General features: G+C 41.3%; 1 non-coding gene across 1 annotated transcript; it reads right to left on the bottom strand.

Moving 5' to 3' along the window:
- Window positions 1-923: 923 nt before the first annotated feature.
- Window positions 924-1042, bottom strand: LOC128687077 (5S ribosomal RNA). Its single transcript, XR_011391430.1, has one exon. It is a non-coding gene; the product is annotated as a 5S ribosomal RNA (ribosomal RNA).
- Between the last annotated feature and the right edge of the window lie 18418 nt (window positions 1043-19460).

The raw sequence follows: 19460 nt of genomic DNA, 5'->3' as shown, positions 1-19460 counted from the left end.
ACCTAGTTGAGGTTGCGGGGGACGAGTCCGAGCTCCTGGCCCCGCCTCTTCACTGATCGCTACTAGGTGTGTGTGTGTGTGTGTGTGTGTGTGTGTGTGTGTGTGTGTGTGTGTGTGACTGTCTGTCTGTCTATATCGCAGAACACAGAAGACAAATAGCTACCAATGTTGATCACTTTATTGGCTGGAGACGCAACCATGTCTCCTCCACCATTAGTGATGGAGAATCACTCGTTCCCTCCACCACTAGTGCTGGAGCCTCGCCAACATTCCTCCACCACTGGAGCCGGAGACTCACCCACCAGCACATTCGTATATAAGGTTCAGCGTAAAATATGGCGGCTCCCAGAAGGTTTACTTAAATTCGAGACGCAACCTGCTGAAGAATGAACCTTATTGAGAGAGAGCGAGAACCTTCATGGTGGTAAAATGCTCCTCATTCCAGGAGTCAGAACTACCCTTCTCCTTACCCTCATATGTATGTGTGTGTGTGTGTGTGTGTGTGTGTGTGTGTGTGCGTGTGTGTACTCATCTAGTTGTACTCACCTAGTTGCGGTTGCAGGGGTCGATTCATAGCTCCTGGCCCCTCCTCTTCACTGACCGCTACTGGGTCACTCTTCATGCACCATGAACATTATCATACCTCTTCTTAAAGCTATGTATAAATCCTATCTCCACCACATCACTTCCCAGTCTATTGCACTTCCTGACAACTCTGTGACTGAAGAAATACTTCCTAACATCCCTTTGATTTATCTGAGTCTTCAACTTCCAACTGTGACCTCTTGTTGTTGTGTCCCATCTCTGTAACATCCTGTATCTGTGTATCTGTGTGTGTACTCACCCATTTGTACTCACCTATTTGTGGTTGCAGGGGTCGAGTCATAGCTCCTGGCCCCCGCCTCTTCGCTGAAAAGTTTTTATGCCAACAGCATTTGGTGTTCCCAGGCGGTCACCCATCCAAGTACTAACCAAACCCAACGTTGCTTAACTTCGCTGATCGGACGAGAAGCGGTGTGTTCAACGTGGTATGGCCGTGTGTGTGTGTGTGTGTGTGTGTGTGTGTGTGTGTGTGTGTGTGTGTGTGTGTGTGCGTGCTTGGTATGCTTGACAAGTCACACATTGCATCCAAAAACCATCTTCTGGTAATACAATTTTCTTAGCTCGTATAAAACTAAGTTGTTGAAAAAGACACCTTCAAAGGCTGTTGGATGAGAAAATCTCATTATTCAATAATCAATTTTCCTGGCAGTGAAAAGTTCAAGAAATGCAATTCGTTAAGAGAGATAACGAGACTCCCGAGCGTGTCTGTTTGCAAGTCTGTTTGCAAGGTCTGTTTGCAAGGTCTGTTTGCAAGGTCTGTCTGCAAGGTCTGTCTGCAAGGTCTGTCTGCAAGGTCTGTCTGCAAGGTTTGTCTGCAAGGTCTGTCTGCAAGGTCTGTTTGCATGGTCTATCTGCAAGATCTGCTTTCAAGGACCGTCTGCAAGGTCTGCCTGCAAGGTCTGCCTGTAAGGTCTGTCTGCAAGGTCTGCCTGCAAGGTCTGTCTGCAAGGTCTGCCTGCAAGGTCTGCCTGCAAGGCCTGCCTGCAAGGTCTGCCTGCAAAGTCTGTCTGCAAGGTGGGTGGTGGCCTTGATGCTTATGAACGGCAGTTACCCCTTCCCCCCATCTTCGTTTTCCCTACTGTTCAATCCTGATGATCTTCCATTCCGCAGGTGCTGTATAACCCTCATACTGGTTTAGCCCACCACTGAAACAACAGGGGTGGGCTGAAACAACAGTGGAGGGCTGAAACAACAGAGAGTAGGGCTGAAACAGCAGAGGGTTGGCTGAAACAACAGGGGTGGGCTGAAATAACAGAAGATGAGCTGAAACAACAGATAGTGTGCTGAAACAACAGAGGGTGGGCTGAAACAACAGAGAGTGAGCTGAAACAGCAGAGAGTGGGCTGAAACAATAGAGGGTTGCCTGAGACAACAGAGAGTGGGCTGAAACAACAGAGGGTGGGCTGAAACAACAGAGAGTGGGCTGAAACAACAGAGGGTTGCCTGAGACAACAGAGAGTGGGCTGAAACAACAGAGGGTGAGCTGAAACAACAGAGAGTGGGCTGAAACAACAGAGGGTGGGCTGAAACAACAGAGGGTGGGCTGAAACAACAGAGAGTGAGCTGAAACAACAGAGGGTGAGCTGAAACAACAGAGGGTGAGCTGAAACAACAGAGTGAGCTGAAACAACAGAGGGTGAGCTGAGACAACAGAGGGTTGGCTGAAACAACAGAGGGTGGGCTGAAACAACAGAGAGTGAGCTGAAACAACAGAGAGTGGGCTGAAACAACAGAGGGTGAGCTGAAACAACAGAGGGTGAGCTGAAACAACAGAGAGTGGGCTGAAACAACAGAGGGTGAGCTGAAACAACAGAGAGTGAGCTGAAACAACAGAGAGTGGGCTGAAACAACAGAGAGTGAGCTGAAACAACAGAGAGTGGGCTGAAACAACAGAGGGTGAGCTGAAACAACAGAGGGTGAGCTGAAACAACAGAGACTGAGCTGAAACAACAGAGAGTGGGCTGAAACAACAGAGGGTGAGCTGAAACAACAGAGGGTGAGCTGAAACAACAGAGGGTGAGCTGAAACAACAGAGGGTGAGCTGAAACAACAGAGGGTGAGCTGAAACAACAGAGAGTGGGCTGAAACAACAGAGGGTGAGCTGAAACAACAGAGGGTGAGCTGAAACAACAGAGAGTGAGCTGAAACAACAGAGGGTGAGCTGAGACAACAGAGGGTGGGCTGAAACAACAGAGAGTGAACTGAAACAACAGAGAGTGGGCTGAAACAACAGAGGGTGAGCTGAAACAACAGAGGGTGAGCTGAAACAACAGAGAGTGGGCTGAAACAACAGAGGGTGAGCTGAAACAACAGAGGGTGAGCTGAAACAACAGAGGGTGAGCTGAAACAACAGAGAGTGGGCTGAAACAACAGAGGGTGAGCTGAGACAACACAGGGTAGACTGAAACAACAGAGGGTGGACTTAAACAACAGAGGGTGAGCTGAAACAACAGAGGGTGGGCTGAAACAACAGAGGGTGGGCTGAAACAACAGAGGGTGGGCTGAAACAACAGAGAGTGAGCTGAAACAACAGAGAGTGAGCTGAAACAACAGAGAGTGAGCTGAAACAACAGTAGGAACTGGTTCAAACACAGCCTTCATGTAATTATGTCTTGTGCAAGAATAAACTTTTCAAGTTCTGACGAACATAATACTTCCCTTCCACACGTCCTTCAAGCACCCTGGGCTAGGGGGAAGGAGGAGAATCCTTCAGCCTACCCAGGGGGAAGAAGGAGAGTCTTTCACCCTACCCAGGAGGGTAAAAGAGAGTCCTTCAGCTTCACTCAAAACAAACCACGAAGGAAGGACCACATCCTGGGGCGGGCCCCGTCATTTGAAATTCCCATCCTACAGGTTTTGGAGGACCCACCCCTCCCAACCCACCCACCCACCCAAGGGCCCATCCTTCCACCACCTCCCCTCTCAAAGTTGCTCTAACTCTCTGGTCGGATATTTGACCCTTAAGTTTGCTGGGGTGTTAAATTTCTCGAGGAAGTGGGGGCAAGATAAGAATATTGAAGATAATTGAATTGAGTTAATCTGCTGGCGCTGTAAATTCTAAACTTTTATCTCTCCGTACATTCATCTCGGGAGAAGTCTTCGTTACGGTCTCCCGGAGGGTGGGTGAGGAGACCCATGATAGCCATCTGGCAGTCGAGGAGTGGGGATAGGCAGAAGGGCCAGGTATAAACTCCAGGGATAGAGAAACTCGCGGGCCGTCTTTTTCACGGCTAATTATGCAGATTTTCACTAATACAGACCTGATAGGCGGCGACAATATTCAGAGCTTTTAAGTTCAGTCGCTTCCAAGTTTTCGCAGCTTATCATAATTAAGGATGTGGGATTCATTATTCATCAGTAAGGGTGATGCTTCTTAGTGAGCAGGAGGCTGGCTGCTGCCGCCACCAATCCGTGCTACGTATAAGTCTCCAGGCGGCGCTACATGCCATCGACCTGTGCGGCAGGCCACTAAGTACATGGCTTAGAAAGATGTGAGAACAGATGTAACATGATACCTTCTGGGACTATGGAAAGTGACATTAGGGTCACAGTTGCTGCCACTGATGCAGGACAGTCACGGATGAACTGTCCGTAAAATCTTCCGACTGTAATCTTAATGGCTTAGTGATACACCGTTGGGACTGGTACATATCAAGACTATGGCAAACTAAATAGCTTAGCCCATTCTATAAACTTTACTGTTGAGTTTGAGGAAAATAACTCATTGCCTTTTCTAGATATTTTAATTATTAAGAGTAATAATGAATTCAAATTTAAAATTTACAGAAAACCTACAAATAATTGTTCCTATGTCCACTATTATTCTTCCCATCAAGATAAAGTTAAACTGTCTGTTTTCTCATCAATGTTTTTGAGAGCTTTACGTATTTGTGGTCCAGAGTTCATAGATGAAGAAATATCCAAAATTTATGAAATAGCCATTGATCTGAAATACCCGAGAAATGTAATTGATAAATCATTTAAAATTGCTAGAAATAATTTTTACAACCCAAAAAGGGACAACCATCATTATTCAACTATAAATATGTTGGTTCTCCCTTACCATGAAAACTTGGTTGATATGCTTTCTCTTCTTAAGACTTTTAATATTAAAGTTGTATTTAAAAATCTTGATACAGTAAAAAAAACTTTTGATAAAGAATTCCCCCCAAAATGCTGATGGATGTGTCTATAAGATTCCTTGTAAAATTTGCGATAAAGTTTATTACGGTCAAACTGGTAAAAATCTCGAACTTAGATTAAAACAACATAAATATAGCATTAGAACTGGACAAGATTCCAATGCTCTATTTATTCATGTGAGAGATTTTAACCATCCAATTGATTTTCAAAAAGTTGAAAAAGTAGTATCAAGCAAGTCCATGGTTGTCAGAAAAATAATTGAATCTTATTTCATAAAAAGCAGTTTTGAAAATAATAGGAATATTTCCTTAGGTTTATATAAATTAGACTCATTTATAATTAATAAAATTTGGTTAGAGTTTAATAATACACTGGACAAATAATAAACCTTATTTCTTGGGTAGAATATTTTGTTAGTGGGATGTCGTGAGGACCTGTCTAGTTAGACCAGCGGACCTACTGCAGTGTTCCTCTTTTCTTATGAGTCCGGTATTGTCGCGCGTCAGGTGTTTCTTTGTTATGGGGGTTGACTGTGAGGTGTAGTCTAAGCCCTTTAATTGCCTTCCTTTGATGTATTACTTTTATAGTTCCTTGACAATATGAGCAGTCACAAAAACGCTTGGAATTTCACTACTCTTTCACAGTGGTTGTTTTGCATATATATATATATATATATATATATATATATATATATATATATATATATATATATATATATATATATATATATATATATATATACATATATATATATATATATATATATATATATATATATATATATATATATTTATATATATATATATATATATATATATATATATATATATATATATATATATATATATATATATATATATATATATATATACACATATATATATATATATATACAATATATATACAATAATATATATATATATATATATATATGTCGTGCCGAATATGCAAAACTGGCCAATTAGCAAGAACTCATTTAAAATTAAGTCCTTTCTGAAATTTTCTCTTATACATTTAAAGATATATTTTTTTCATTAATGTTAATGTAAAAATTTATAATTTTGCACCAAAAGAATCTTAGAAAACTTACCTAACCTTATTATTACAAGAACAATTTATTTTAGCCTAACCCAACTAAATACATTTTAGATACGTTTACAATAATTTAATACTAAGTAAACACAGTGAAATATATTTTTTTCGTTAGGTTCAGAATGATTTTGGCGAAATTATTGCATCCACAAATTTTCACTTGTCCTATATGGCAAGATGAGCGTTGCTATTTAAGCCAAAATCGCAAGTTCTGCCTATTCGGCACGACATATATATATATATATATATATATATATATATATATAATTATATATATATATATATATATATATATAAATATATATATATATATATATATATATATTTATATATATATATAATTATATATATATATAATTATATATATGGATAAATTTTCTCCAGGAGGGGGGTATCAGCCCCCTTCAGCCCCTTCAGCCCCTTTCAGCCCTGAGGGGCCCAGACCTCTCAGAAGGGGCAAACGTCTTTTGTACTGCTACAGTGAGTAATTGATCACAGATGCCGTACGAGTATGCGACCTGTGGTCAACCGACCATTGCTCCTTGCAGTCCAGTGTTGCAGAGTGTATTTTAATAAGAGACAGTACATCTCTTACTTTAGCAGGACAATTAAGGAAAATCCTGCTCCCACTTCGTTACCATAGTAAAGATAGTGGACATTGTTGTCTATGCTTAAGACAGCAAGAATCAAACCTTCTGCTTTGCTTCATCGAGGAAGTGGCAAGGAAGCAAAAAGTACTAGGTCAGCTTTATTTTTGTGCAAGGGGCAGTGACGGCGTGGGGTGCTGTGGCGTCTTCAGATTACTTTTGACTCTACTGAGAGTGACACTGACGCCAGGATAACCAACAAAGAACAACGATCTGTGCGTTAGTGTGAACAAAGTGTCTCACAAAACACAATAAACACTTAAGAGAAGTGTGATCAGCTTCTCTTGTGATAACATTGTGAACAATAAAGACAAATCTTGTGGAACATAGTGTACCAGTGTGCGTTTCCTAGACAATGGAAGACGTGGACATCCAAGGACACTTCAGCTTCTATCAAGTCAGCGATATCTGTCGAAGGTGTGAAGAACACCATAGCTCACGCTACAAGAGCAAGGTATGTTACGAATTTCTTGTAGAACGGGGGACTGCGCAGTTCTTGAGTCGCAAGGAGTTTGTAATCAACCTATAGTCGGCAGTAAGGTGTGGACTTTTGAGTCCAAACAAGTAAGTTGTCAGCCATCAGTGAATGAAATGCTGACATAACACCCCCTAGGGGTAATTTATTATCTTACAAATTATATTTCTTGACAGCTCGTTGTGAGATTGTTTCGACAGCTTCTAGACCTCGTCTGCACGGGCGGCTGTGCAGGCGATGAGTTGTCTTTAAGTTAAGTGTTTACTGTTTAAACTTAGCTGGTAATGCCATTTCTCAACAATATATATATATATATATATATATATATATATATATATATATATATATATATATATATATATATATATATATATATATATATATATATATATATATATATATATATATATATATATATATATATATGCAACAATAAGATCACAGTAAACAGGTGATTTTAGAATATGCAAAACAACCTCTGTGAAAGAATAGAGAAGTTCCAAGTGCTTTCGTGACTACTCACATTATCAAGGAGTAGTCACGGAAGCGCTTGGAACTTCTCTATTCTTTCACAGTGGTTGTTTTGCATATATATATATATATATATATATATATATATATATATATATATATATATATATATATATATATATATATATATATATATATATATATATATATATATATATATATATATATATATATATATAGATATATGTGTGTGTGTGTGTGTGTGTGTATATATATATATATATTTGCGAATAAGCGATACAAGATACTAAACTAAGGGGGGGGAGTTGAATGATAACTCTAGGCCTTTCGCCTTGTAATCAATACTTCAGGAGCATGCACTGTTGCAGAAAAGAGAAGGAGCTCAAAGCAAATACAGTCAGAGGAAGCACCTTTGCTTGAATGTCTGGGTTGCATGGACTGGCTAGTTCATCAACACAGCACTGACCGTCTGGGTTGCATGGACTGGCTAGTTCATCAACACAGCACTGACCGTCTGGGTTGCATGGACTGGCTAGTTCATCAACACAGCACTGACCGTCTGGGTTGCATGGACTGGCTAGTTCATCAACACAGCACTGACCGTCTGGGTTGCATGGACTGGCTAGTTCATCAACACAGCACTGACCGTCTGGGTTGCATGGACTGGCTAGTTCATCAACACAGCACTGACCGTCTGGGTTGCATGGACTGGCTAGTTCATCAACACAGCACTGACCGTCTGGGTTGCATGGACTGGCTAGTTCATCAACACAGCACTGACCGTCTGGGTTGCATGGACTGGCTAGTTCATCAACACAGCACTGACCGTCTGGGTTGCATGGACTGGCTAGTTCATCAACACAGCACTGACCGTCTGGGTTGCATGGACTGGCTAGTTCATCAACACAGCACTGACCGTCTGGGTTGCATGGACTGGCTAGTTCATCAACACAGCACTGACCGTCTGGGTTGCATGGACTGGCTAGTTCATCAACACAGCACTGACCGTCTGGGTTGCATGGACTGGCTAGTTCATCAACACAGCACTGACCGTCTGGGTTGCATGGACTGGCTAGTTCATCAACGCAGTCTGTCAGATCACTGCTCCAATTATAATGATAAAATATATATACACAGGAGTAACGCTAATGATATTCTTTGTTGCCGAGCGAGCGGAGTGAGAGGGAATGAGAGGAGTGGGAGGGAATGGGCGGAGAGGGAGGGAACGAGAGGTGGGAAGACTGGATGGTGAAAGAAGATAGGAGAGTAAGCGTTGGGAGAAACAGAAAGAAGTGGGGAGAAAGATGGAAGGGAGAGGTATGGGAGAGGAGGAGGAAACGTAAATTTCGTTTAAGGAAAGGCTACAGGGGAGACCAAGGAAAATGGGGAGAGAAGAATGGGTGGTGGTATGCGCATGAGGGAATTGGGCAGAATGAAGTGTTTTGTATGGGGGAAGCGATTGTGCATATTATAGTACGGTAACTGCATAATGTACTACGATAATTACATGGTATACTACGATAACTACATGGTATACTACGATAACTGCAAAATATACTACAATAACTACCTAATATACTACAAAAACTACATAATATAGCACTATAACTACATAATATACCACGATAACTGCATAATATACTACGTTAACTGCATAACATAATGCGTTAAAAATAATATACAAAGGTACTATGTATACAACGGAAGGTAACAAGCAAACTACTTTACATCATTGTTTAACTGTTTTAATTACCCAATGACGTCAGTTAATCACCAAAACAAATTAACGTAATTACTTAATACTTAATGAATAGAATTAAAAACCAGAACATAACAAAAAATTTCGCCAAGAGAGAGTCACATTTTTTTCCACCAAAATTCATTTATATAAATTGCATAAAATTCTGTATGAATTATCAAAGAAGGATAAAATTAAGGCCGTGTAATTATCGAAATATTTGTGATAATTGGAGCAAATTATCATACCCACATCACCTGGCCTAATCACATAATTAACTTGTTCAGTGTTCATGTGAACACCTGCATTACGCCACGTGATCCAACCGTAATTAAAATTCGGCGTGGAAATGATCAAAGTGGTGATAATTACGCTGGTTCATATTTTTTCTCCTATTAATTAATCAGTGGATCTCTTCATTTTTAGTTGTCGTCTTAAGCGTCTGAGCTACGCTGCGTCGTGGTGGTGATTTATGTGCTGTCTCGCGCATCCCTTCAGCCGTGACTCTCCTGTAGGTGTGTTCCTGTCACTGCTGCAGATGTGTGCCTGCCACTCCTGCAGGTGTGTTCCTGTCACTGCTGCAGATGTGTGCCTGCCACTCCTGCAGGTGTGTTCCTGTCACTCCTGCAGGTGTGTTCCTGGTCTCAGACCGGGCCGCGGGGGCGTTGACCCCCGGAACTCTCTCCAGGTAAACTCCAGGTAAACTGTTTCAGTTGACTAGCTGTCACTACTGCAGGTGTCTACCTGTTTCTACCACAGATACTCAGTGCTTCCTGCCTTCCTTCTCTCTTTCCTGCGTTCCCTCTTTCCTCTCTTTCATCCATCTTTCCCCCAGGAGATGGATTTGTAATTCCATTATTTTTATTTCTTCTTTTCTTGCTTTTTCTTCTTTCTTCGTTAACATAAACTTGCCGAGTCTAGCACATATATATATATATATATATATATATATATATATATATATATATATATATATATATATATATATATATATATATATGTCGTGCCGAATAGGCAGAACTTGCGATCTTGGCTTAAATAGCAACGCTCATCTTGCCATATAGGACAAGTGAAAATTTGTGTATGCAATAATTTCGCCAAAATCATTCTGAACCTAACGAAAAAAATATATTTCACTGTGTTTGTTTAGTATTAAATTATTGTAAACAAATCTAAAATATATTTAGTTGGGTTAGGCTAAAATAAATTGTTCTTGTTATAATAAGGTTAGGTAAGTTTTCTAAGATTCTTTTGGTGCAAAATTAAAAATTTTTACATTAACATTAATGAAAAAAATATATCTTTAAACGTATAAGAGAAAATTTTAGAAAGAACTTAATTTTAAATGAGTTCTTGCTAATTGACCAGTTTTACATATTCGGCACGACATATATATATATATATATATATATATATATATATATATATATATATATATATATATATATATATATATATATATATATATATATATATATATAGGTATATATATATATATACCACCTCTAGAACTGTCATGGGGACCCTCATCCTCAGAGAAAAGAATAAACTTGCTTCAGGGAAAACTCAAGGTTCTCCCTGAAGCTGTTTGAGAATTTTCTCCTACCACCCCCTATATTTCAAGTATGTTTTATTTAAAGACAAAATACATTGGCCAAACATTCACAAAAATACAACAGAAAGTAAAACAACATAGGTAACTCAGAGCTACATCTCGAATACTTCGTCCAGCTCCCCTGCGGTGGGCCGCGTGCCCAGAATGCTGCAGGCATTTCCTCTCTGGATCGCAACACTGAGTCTCTGAAAGAGGAAGCTGGTCGCCCTGTGGTCCTTGGTTTCTATGATGAGCTTTTCACCCAGCTCTTTGAGGAACTTTAGAGCACACTTGCCCCATGCTCCAAGGGTCTCCGACCCTATTGGAATGAAGTTATAGCAAGGGGGAAGGTCTTCATATTTTCGGATCTTCTGGGTCTCCCTGTGGCTGGCAGCTCCACCCCCTTCCACTACAGAGTATGGCAAGTAGGTGTCTGCCAATGTGGCAGCACAGGTGTAGTCCCAGGCAATCTGCTTTCCATCCTTCCAGGGTAGCATAGTGGCTCCATCAGGACGCTTTTGACTTCCATCAGACCTCTGTACTTGGGGTTCCCGTTGAGCTGGGCAACGGGCTGTGGCGAGGCTTCTCTTTATTATGTCATTGATCTCCTCATGTCTGGCATACTTCCCTTCTGCTGTGTGACACACGAGACCATGAAGTCCGAATTGATCAGCTGTCGCCCTGCCGCAAATACACCTATGTTCGGTGAGGATGGGGGCGGCTAGGCGAAGAGCAACACCAATCCGAATGGCCTGTGGGTCGAGACGGGTGCCCAGGGAGGAATTGGGAACAGCTAACAGGAAATCTCCTGAGTGTGGTGCCTTCACTGCCAGGAGACGAGCTTTGTTCTTTCCTGAAGCATTGGAGAGCATTGTGTTGGCGATTTTTTCCATGATCGGTTTGTCCCAGTGGGACTGTTTGTGCTGTTTGGGAGGAGCTGGTCTACTGGAGGAGTCTGTAAGGGTGTCCCACCGAATCGCTGCTTCAGTAAACCTGGGGTCTTGAGCTCCTACCAAGTCTCTCAAGCGTTCGGGCACTATCTTCTTGACTAATGCACTGGAAGCCAAACACGAAGACAGAAAAGCAGGTAAAGCAACATGCGTTGCTTTACGCACCCCTATACCTCCCAGTCGCACTGGGAGGGTTGCCTGATCCCATTGCTCATCCTCTAGTGACAGGTTCAGTGCCTTCTTAAAAGTTGATCTCAGGTGTGCGTCATATTCATCGAGTGTTGGGTTGTCAAAAGAGGGTGCACACCTCAAGAAGTAAGTGAGTCTTGGCATAGTAAGACACCTTGTGAGGAGATACAGAGCATCATGGGCATCAAGATCGCTTATTCTCTCCTCCATTCTCATCAGGTCATTCAATTTGTCCCTGAGGACAGTATCGATGGCCTGGTGACCCAGCGGTGCCCCCAAGAGGGTACTGTTGGACGGAGTTGTAGTTGAGACTTCCGGGAGGATTCTTCGCACAGCATTGATTATTTCCTGGTTCGCTGTGATGATTTCACACTTGGAGGGATTGAGGATGAGTCCCAAGTCTTCTCCCTGTGTTTTCACCAGTTGTAGGTCCCCCACGAGGGACTCTTCAGTACCTGCCAGAGTGCCGTCATCCAGGTACCAGATATTGAGCTCACTGCGTAGGCTGGAAGTTAGTTCTCTTACTGCCAAGCAGAAGAGAAGTGGAGCGAGTGGGTCACCCTGCTGAACACCCTCTGATGATTGAATTTCATGTTCTCCAAACAAAAGAATTGAGGGTTTGCTGTAGCCGGCTGAAATGAAGGGAAAGAGACTGGGGAACCGAACCCGAACAGCTGGCAAAACAGCATCTCTCTTCACCATATTAAAGGCATTTCTAAAATCAAGTTTGACTATGGCCTTGTCTTCTGGTAGGTCCCTGATGTAGGCCCTTGCCGCATGAGCTGCAGCTTCACTGCCTTGAGAGACCCCAAAGCCCAGTTGGTGTGGCTGGAGTAAAGTGGCAGCTTCTAGGCGAATGTTTCTCACTGCTGCTTTGGCAACGAGACGGCGAAGAGTGTTTCCAACTGCAATGGGTCTGATTCCCCCATCCCTCTTCTTCAAAGCACATAGTGAGGCTCCAAAAAAGAAAGGTTTAATTTCTTCTGGGATTCGCCCAGCCAGGCAATTGTTGACGAAAGTTGTTAACTCGGTGAGAAGAATTGATGCAGATTCACCGAGTACTGGATTTACCATCTCTTTGAGGTGCTGAGGTCGAATTCCAGTGTAACCTCCTGCAGATCCTGCTGGAAATGACACGATCGCCTTATAGACTTCCGATTCTGGCAAAATTAATTGTTCAGTGATGGGGTCTTCCTCAGGGTTGTCGTTGATGGCTATGGTGTCCCTGGTTGGATGCTTGTCTCTTAGTGCTTGGGCCGTGGTCTCATCCTTGGGGGCTACAGTGTCGTCACTTGTAATTATTCTTATTGCTCCCACTGTGTTACCTTCTTCAATTTTTTTGCTAACCTGTGCGCAAATTTTCTCGTTTTCAGTGGGACTTTTCTTGGGTCTACCTCTTTGATTCCTGCGATGATGGGGCAGAGGGACACAGTTATCCGTTCTTGGGTAGTTGCGCACTGCCTTGATAACTGACGTGGTTAGCAGTTTGCCTCGTCTTTCAGGAACTGCAAGACAGACATTGCCGAACAAGAGAAGGTTGCGCCATGCTTGGATGGTGCCTCGGGCTTCTAAGTTGGTGGAACCTCCATTCACCCGCTTAAGAAGGTCTGTGAATTTCCCTGCTGCATATGGGCGAGCTGCTTTAGGGATGTGGGATAGTGTACTGCTAGCAGTGGATTTGAATGCCAACAGAAGGTTATCGCAAGTGACGAGGTTGCCATTGGAATTGTCATCTGCCTGTGGAGGCTGTGGGCTGCTCTCTGCTGGGGGCATATGTGATCCCGCACACCTATTGTGTGCACGAATACGGCCGTCCCTGTTGCGTGCTCGAAACTCTCCACACACCTGACATGTGCCTCTTCTTTCATTGTTGGGTGCATTGTTTCCCTGGCTTTGTGGCTGGCTGGCTTCATTTCACTACTCGTAGTTACTCTGTGATTAATGGAGTATTTTTAATTAGGAAAGATAATGTCTCATGATTAATAAGTCTTTATTTTTCAAAGGCAGTGAAAGGTAACATCATTCTTCACTTTGTCACACGAACTAGGGATGATTACCGAGTAATTTTTGTGGGCTTAAAGTGGCATAATATTGAATGTTTTTTTTTTTCGATTTAAAGTTTGTCGATTACCGTATTTTACGGCGTCGAAGACGCCATTTTTTTTTTACACCCCAAAAAATAAGTCTCGAAAATTTACCCAGCGTCTAGGAGGCCGAAGCAGTTTTTTTTTTTTTTTCAAAATTTAGTCAGTGAGAACGGGGGGAGCGTCATCGATACCGGAGCGTCTTGCTAGCCGTAAAAATACAGCACACTAAATTCACAATATAAACCCACACACACACACACACACACACACACACACACACACACACACATATATATATATATATATATGTGTATATATATATATATATATATATATATATATATATATATATATATATATATATATATATATATATATATATATATATATATATATATATATATATATATATATATATATATGTGTTGCCGAATAGGCAGAACTTGCGATCTTGGCTTAAACAGCAACGCTCATCTTGCCATATAGGACATGTAAAAATTTGTGTATGCAATAATTTCGCCAAAATCTTTCTGAGCCTAACGAAAAAAATATATTTGATTGTGTTTGTTTAGTATTAAATTACTGCAAACGTATTTAAAATATATTTAGTTGGGTTAGGCTAAAATAAATTACTCTTTTTATAATAAGGTTAGGTAAGTTTTCTAAGATTCTTTTGGTGCAAAATTAAAAATTTTTACATTAAAATTAATGAAAAATATAAATCTTAAAACGTATAAGAGAAAATTTTAGAAAGGACTTAATTTTAAATGAGTTCTTGCTAATTGACCAGTTTTACATATTCGGCACGACATATATATATATATATTCAGTGGTCAGTCGTCACGTGAGGTCACAGACCCTGAGCTGCTTTGGGGATTAGCGTGGACGGTTACAAAGCATGGCTTGCTTCTGCAGTGTTTTAAAAACTGAGGTTGGAGAGTTGAAGGAGGAGGTCTTGCTTCTCCAGGAGGAGATTAGGAGGCTGAAGGTCCACCTCAATGGGCCTGGGAGAGAGTGTGAGGTGGTTGGAGATGTGGGGAATGAGGCTTCTAGCAGTGAGGTGCAGTCTGTCTCTCACTGTGAGGAGGCTGTAGGTGGGGAGGTAGCAACGGCTACCAGCAGTGAGGTGCAGCCCAGCACCTGCTACAAGTGGCGAGTTGTTCACAGTAATGGGAGGCGCATCAGAGTAAGGAAAGTTAAGAGTGAAGATCTGAAGGTAGGAAATCGCTTCTCTGTTCTCCAGGATGAATGTACTTCAGTGGCCAGTGAAGGTAAGGGTACTACTGCCCCTGCTAATGAAGGTAAGCGCATTCTTGTGGTTGGTGACTCTCAGGTAAGATATGTTGACCGTGCTTTTTGTAATAGGAATAAGAAGATGAGAGATAGAGTGTGCTTCCCTGGAGCTGGTGTTGGGGACATTGTCAACAGACTGGATAATATCATGTCAGGTAATGGGAACAAGCCCATTATCTGTCTCAGTGCTGGTGGAAATGATATTGGGAAGGGTAGGAGAGAAGAGCTGCTAGATAAGTACAGGTCAGCTATAGATTTCATTAAGTCTAAGGGAGGGATCCCAATCATATGTAGCATCTTGCCTAGAAGGGGAGTAGGAAATGAATGGTTGTCTAGGGCAATTGGTGTAAATTGCTGGCTAGACAGATACTGCAAGGAACTTGCAATCCCATTCATTGACAACTGGAACAACTTTTATGGCAAACATGATATGTATGCAAGGGATGGGGTTCATCTCTCTGGGGCAGGGGTGGTAGCACTTGCAGACTCGATTGAGAAGGCCATTGGTGAAATGCCTATGATTTTAAACTGATGGAAGATAGAGGTATGGGTGTGTGTGGGAAACAAGCAGGTTGCAACACTAGGGTTGGAAACAGTAAATGTATAAAAGGCATTCAGCATGAAGTTATAAATAAAGACAATAGAACAGGTCAGCAAACAAAGGGGGACAGCAGAGGGCAGCAAGGGACTAGCTCCCTTAAGGTTTACTATACTAATAGCAGGAGTGTTAGAAATAAGATAGATGAGCTAAGATTAATTGCAAGTGCAGGAAACATAGATATTATTGCTATAACAGAGACCTGGCTCAATCTGAAAGATAGAGAGATGCCCTCTGAATGTCACATACAAGGCTATAAATTATTCCACACTGACAGGGTCAACAGGAAAGGTGGTGGAGTAGCGATGTATGTCAGAGACAATTTAAATTGTTGTGTTAGACAAGATATTAAATTAGAAGCGTCAGCCACTGAATCTGTTTGGTTACAGCTTCTCGAGGGCCGAGAAAAACTAATTTTGGGTGTGATTTACAGGGCCCCAAATCTTGATAGGGAGTGCAGTAAACTTCTATGGGACGAAATTCGTAAGGCATCTACATACGAAAATGTTGTGCTAATGGGAGATTTCAACTATAGACAGATTGACTGGAGCAATTTGACAGGAAATTTAGAGTCGGGTGACTTTCTTGATACGATCCAGGATTGTTTTTTAAAACAGTTTGTGACAGAGCCAACTAGGGGAAATAACCTCCTTGACTTGGTTCTTGCCAGTAGGGAAACACTAATTAATAATCTTGAGGTTAATGATGAGCTTGGGGAGAGTGATCACAAATCACTCAGTTTTAACATATCATGGAATTCCCCTAATAATGGCAATCAAGTCTCCGTCCCTGACTTTCGCTTGGCTGATTTCATAGGACTGAAAAATTACTTAGGTGGGCTGAACTGGAATGACCTGACTAGGGGTCAGGTAGGTGGTGATGGTTGCCGATATGATGCTTTCCAGGGCATAGTTCTAGCTGCTCAGTCAAATTATGTTCCAAATAGGGAAATCAGATCAAACAAAAATGATCCTAAATGGATGAACAATAGATTAAAATATCTGATTGGTCAAAAGAGAGGCATATATAGGCAAATCAAAAGAGGAGAGGGGCAATTAAGAAATCGATATATTCAGTTAAAGAGAGAAATAAAAAAGGGAATTAGAAAAGCAAAAAGAGATTATGAGGTTAAAGTTGCAAGAGAATCGAAGACTAACCCAAAAGGATTCTTTCAGGTATACAGAAGTAAGATCAGGGACAAGATAGGCCCACTCAAAAGTTCCTCGGGTCAGCTCACTGACAGTGATAAGGAAATGTGTAGAATTTTTAACACATACTTCCTCTCAGTTTTTACACAGGAGGATACCAGCGATATTCCAGTAATGATAAATTATGTAGAACAGGACGATAATAAACTGTGCACTATTAGGGTCACAAGTGACATGGTCCTTAGGCAAATAGATAAATTAAAACCTAACAAATCCCCAGGCCCTGATGAACTGTATGCAAGGGTTCTAAAGGAATGTAAAGAGGAGCTTAGCACACCTTTGGCTAATCTTTTCAACATATCACTACAAACTGGCATGGTGCCAGATAAGTGGAAAATGGCAAATGTGATACCTATTTTCAAAACAGGTGACAGGTCCTTAGCTTCGAACTATAGACCAATAAGCCTAACCTCCATAGTGGGAAAATTTATGGAATCAATAATTGCCGAGGCAGTTCGTAGCCACCTTGAAAAGCATAAATTAATCAACGAATCTCAGCATGGTTTTACAAAGGGGCGTTCCTGCCTTACGAATTTATTAACTTTTTTCACTAAGGTATTTGAGGAGGTAGATCATGGTAATGAATATGATATTGTGTATATGGACTTCAGTAAGGCTTTTGACAGGGTCCCACATCAGAGACTATTGAGGAAAATTAAAGCACATGGAATAGGAGGAGAAATTTTTTCCTGGATAGAGGCATGGTTGACAAATAGGCAGCAGAGAGTTTGCATAAATGGGGAGAAATCAGAGTGGGGAAGCGTCACGAGCGGTGTTCCACAGGGGTCAGTGTTGGGCCCCCTGCTGTTCACAATCTACATAAACGACATAGATGAGGGCATAAAGAGCGACATCGGCAAGTTTGCCGATGACACCAAAATAGGCCGTCGAATTCATTCTGACGAGGACATTCGAGCACTCCAGGAAGATTTGAATAGACTGATGCAGTGGTCGGAGAAGTGGCAGATGCAGTTTAATATAGACAAATGCAAAGTTCTAAATGTTGGACAGGACAATAACCATGCCACATATAAACTAAATAATGTAGATCTTAATATTACGGATTGCGAAAAAGATTTAGGAGTTCTGGTTAGCAGTAATCTGAAACCAAGACAACAGTGCATAAGTGTTCGCAATAAAGCTAATAGAATCCTTGGCTTCATATCAAGAAGCATAAATAATAGGAGTCCTCAGGTTGTTCTTCAACTCTATACATCCTTGGTTAGGCCTCATTTAGATTATGCTGCACAGTTTTGGTCACCGTATTACAGAATGGATATAAATTCTCTGGAAAATGTACAAAGGAGGATGACAAAGATGATCCCATGTATCAGAAACCTTCCCTATGAGGATAGACTAAGGGCCCTGAAACTGCACTCTCTAGAAAGACGTAGAATTAGGGGGGATATGATTGAGGTTTATAAGTGGAAGACAGGAATAAATAAAGGGGATGTAAATAGTGTGCTGAAAATATCTAGCCTAGACAGGACTCGCAGCAATGGTTTTAAGTTGGAAAAATTCAGATTCAGGAGGGATATAGGAAAGTACTGGTTTGGTAATAGAGTTGTGGATGAGTGGAACAAACTCCCAAGTACCGTTATAGAGGCCAGAACGTTGTGTAGCTTTAAAAATAGGTTGGATAAATACATGAGTAGATGTGGGTGGGTGTGAGTTAGACCTGATAGCTTGTGCTAACAGGTCGGTTGCCGTGTTCCTCCCTTAAGTCAATGTGACCTGACCTGACTAGGTTGGGTGCATTGGCTTAAGCCGGTAGGGACTTGGACCTGCCTCGCATGGGCCAGTAGGCCTTCTGCAGTGTTCCTTCGTTCTTATGTTCTTATGTTCTTATGAATGTTTCTCCTGTTGTTCAAATCCACTTTCTCTAAGGGATTATTTAGTAGTTTTACGACGATGTCAGTCAGAGAAACCAGTGTATAACTTAGTGGGTATATCCCTGACATACTTCATCAGTACTGACACAGCGAGTGACATCTGGCATTTGTCTGCTAATTTACATTCACGAGGGGAAATCCAAATATTTTTTTCCATGGTGTGAAGCTCAGTTCTTCTGCACCACACTATAAAAATACATATACTTTCCTGTTCAATCTGCTCCTATGATTATTATTATTATTATTATTAATTATTATTATTATTATTATTAAATCAACACGAAGCGCTGAGTCCAAAAGGGTCAGACAGCATCTCCTTTTGTTCCTTTGCTTTTGTCAACATCCGGTCACAGTTTCTTTAACAACTTTTTTTTAATTATCTCAGTATCCTCTAAGTCAATTATCTATTTGCGTCTTAAATCTACTACAAGTGAAAAATATCTTCTGAACTTTCTGTTT

Source organism: Cherax quadricarinatus, unplaced genomic scaffold (genome assembly GCF_038502225.1).
Source record: "Cherax quadricarinatus isolate ZL_2023a unplaced genomic scaffold, ASM3850222v1 Contig2377, whole genome shotgun sequence".
Lineage (NCBI taxonomy): Eukaryota > Metazoa > Arthropoda > Malacostraca > Decapoda > Parastacidae > Cherax > Cherax quadricarinatus.
The sequence above is the reverse complement of the archived record's forward strand: the minus strand, read 5'-3'. Positions and strand labels throughout refer to the sequence as shown.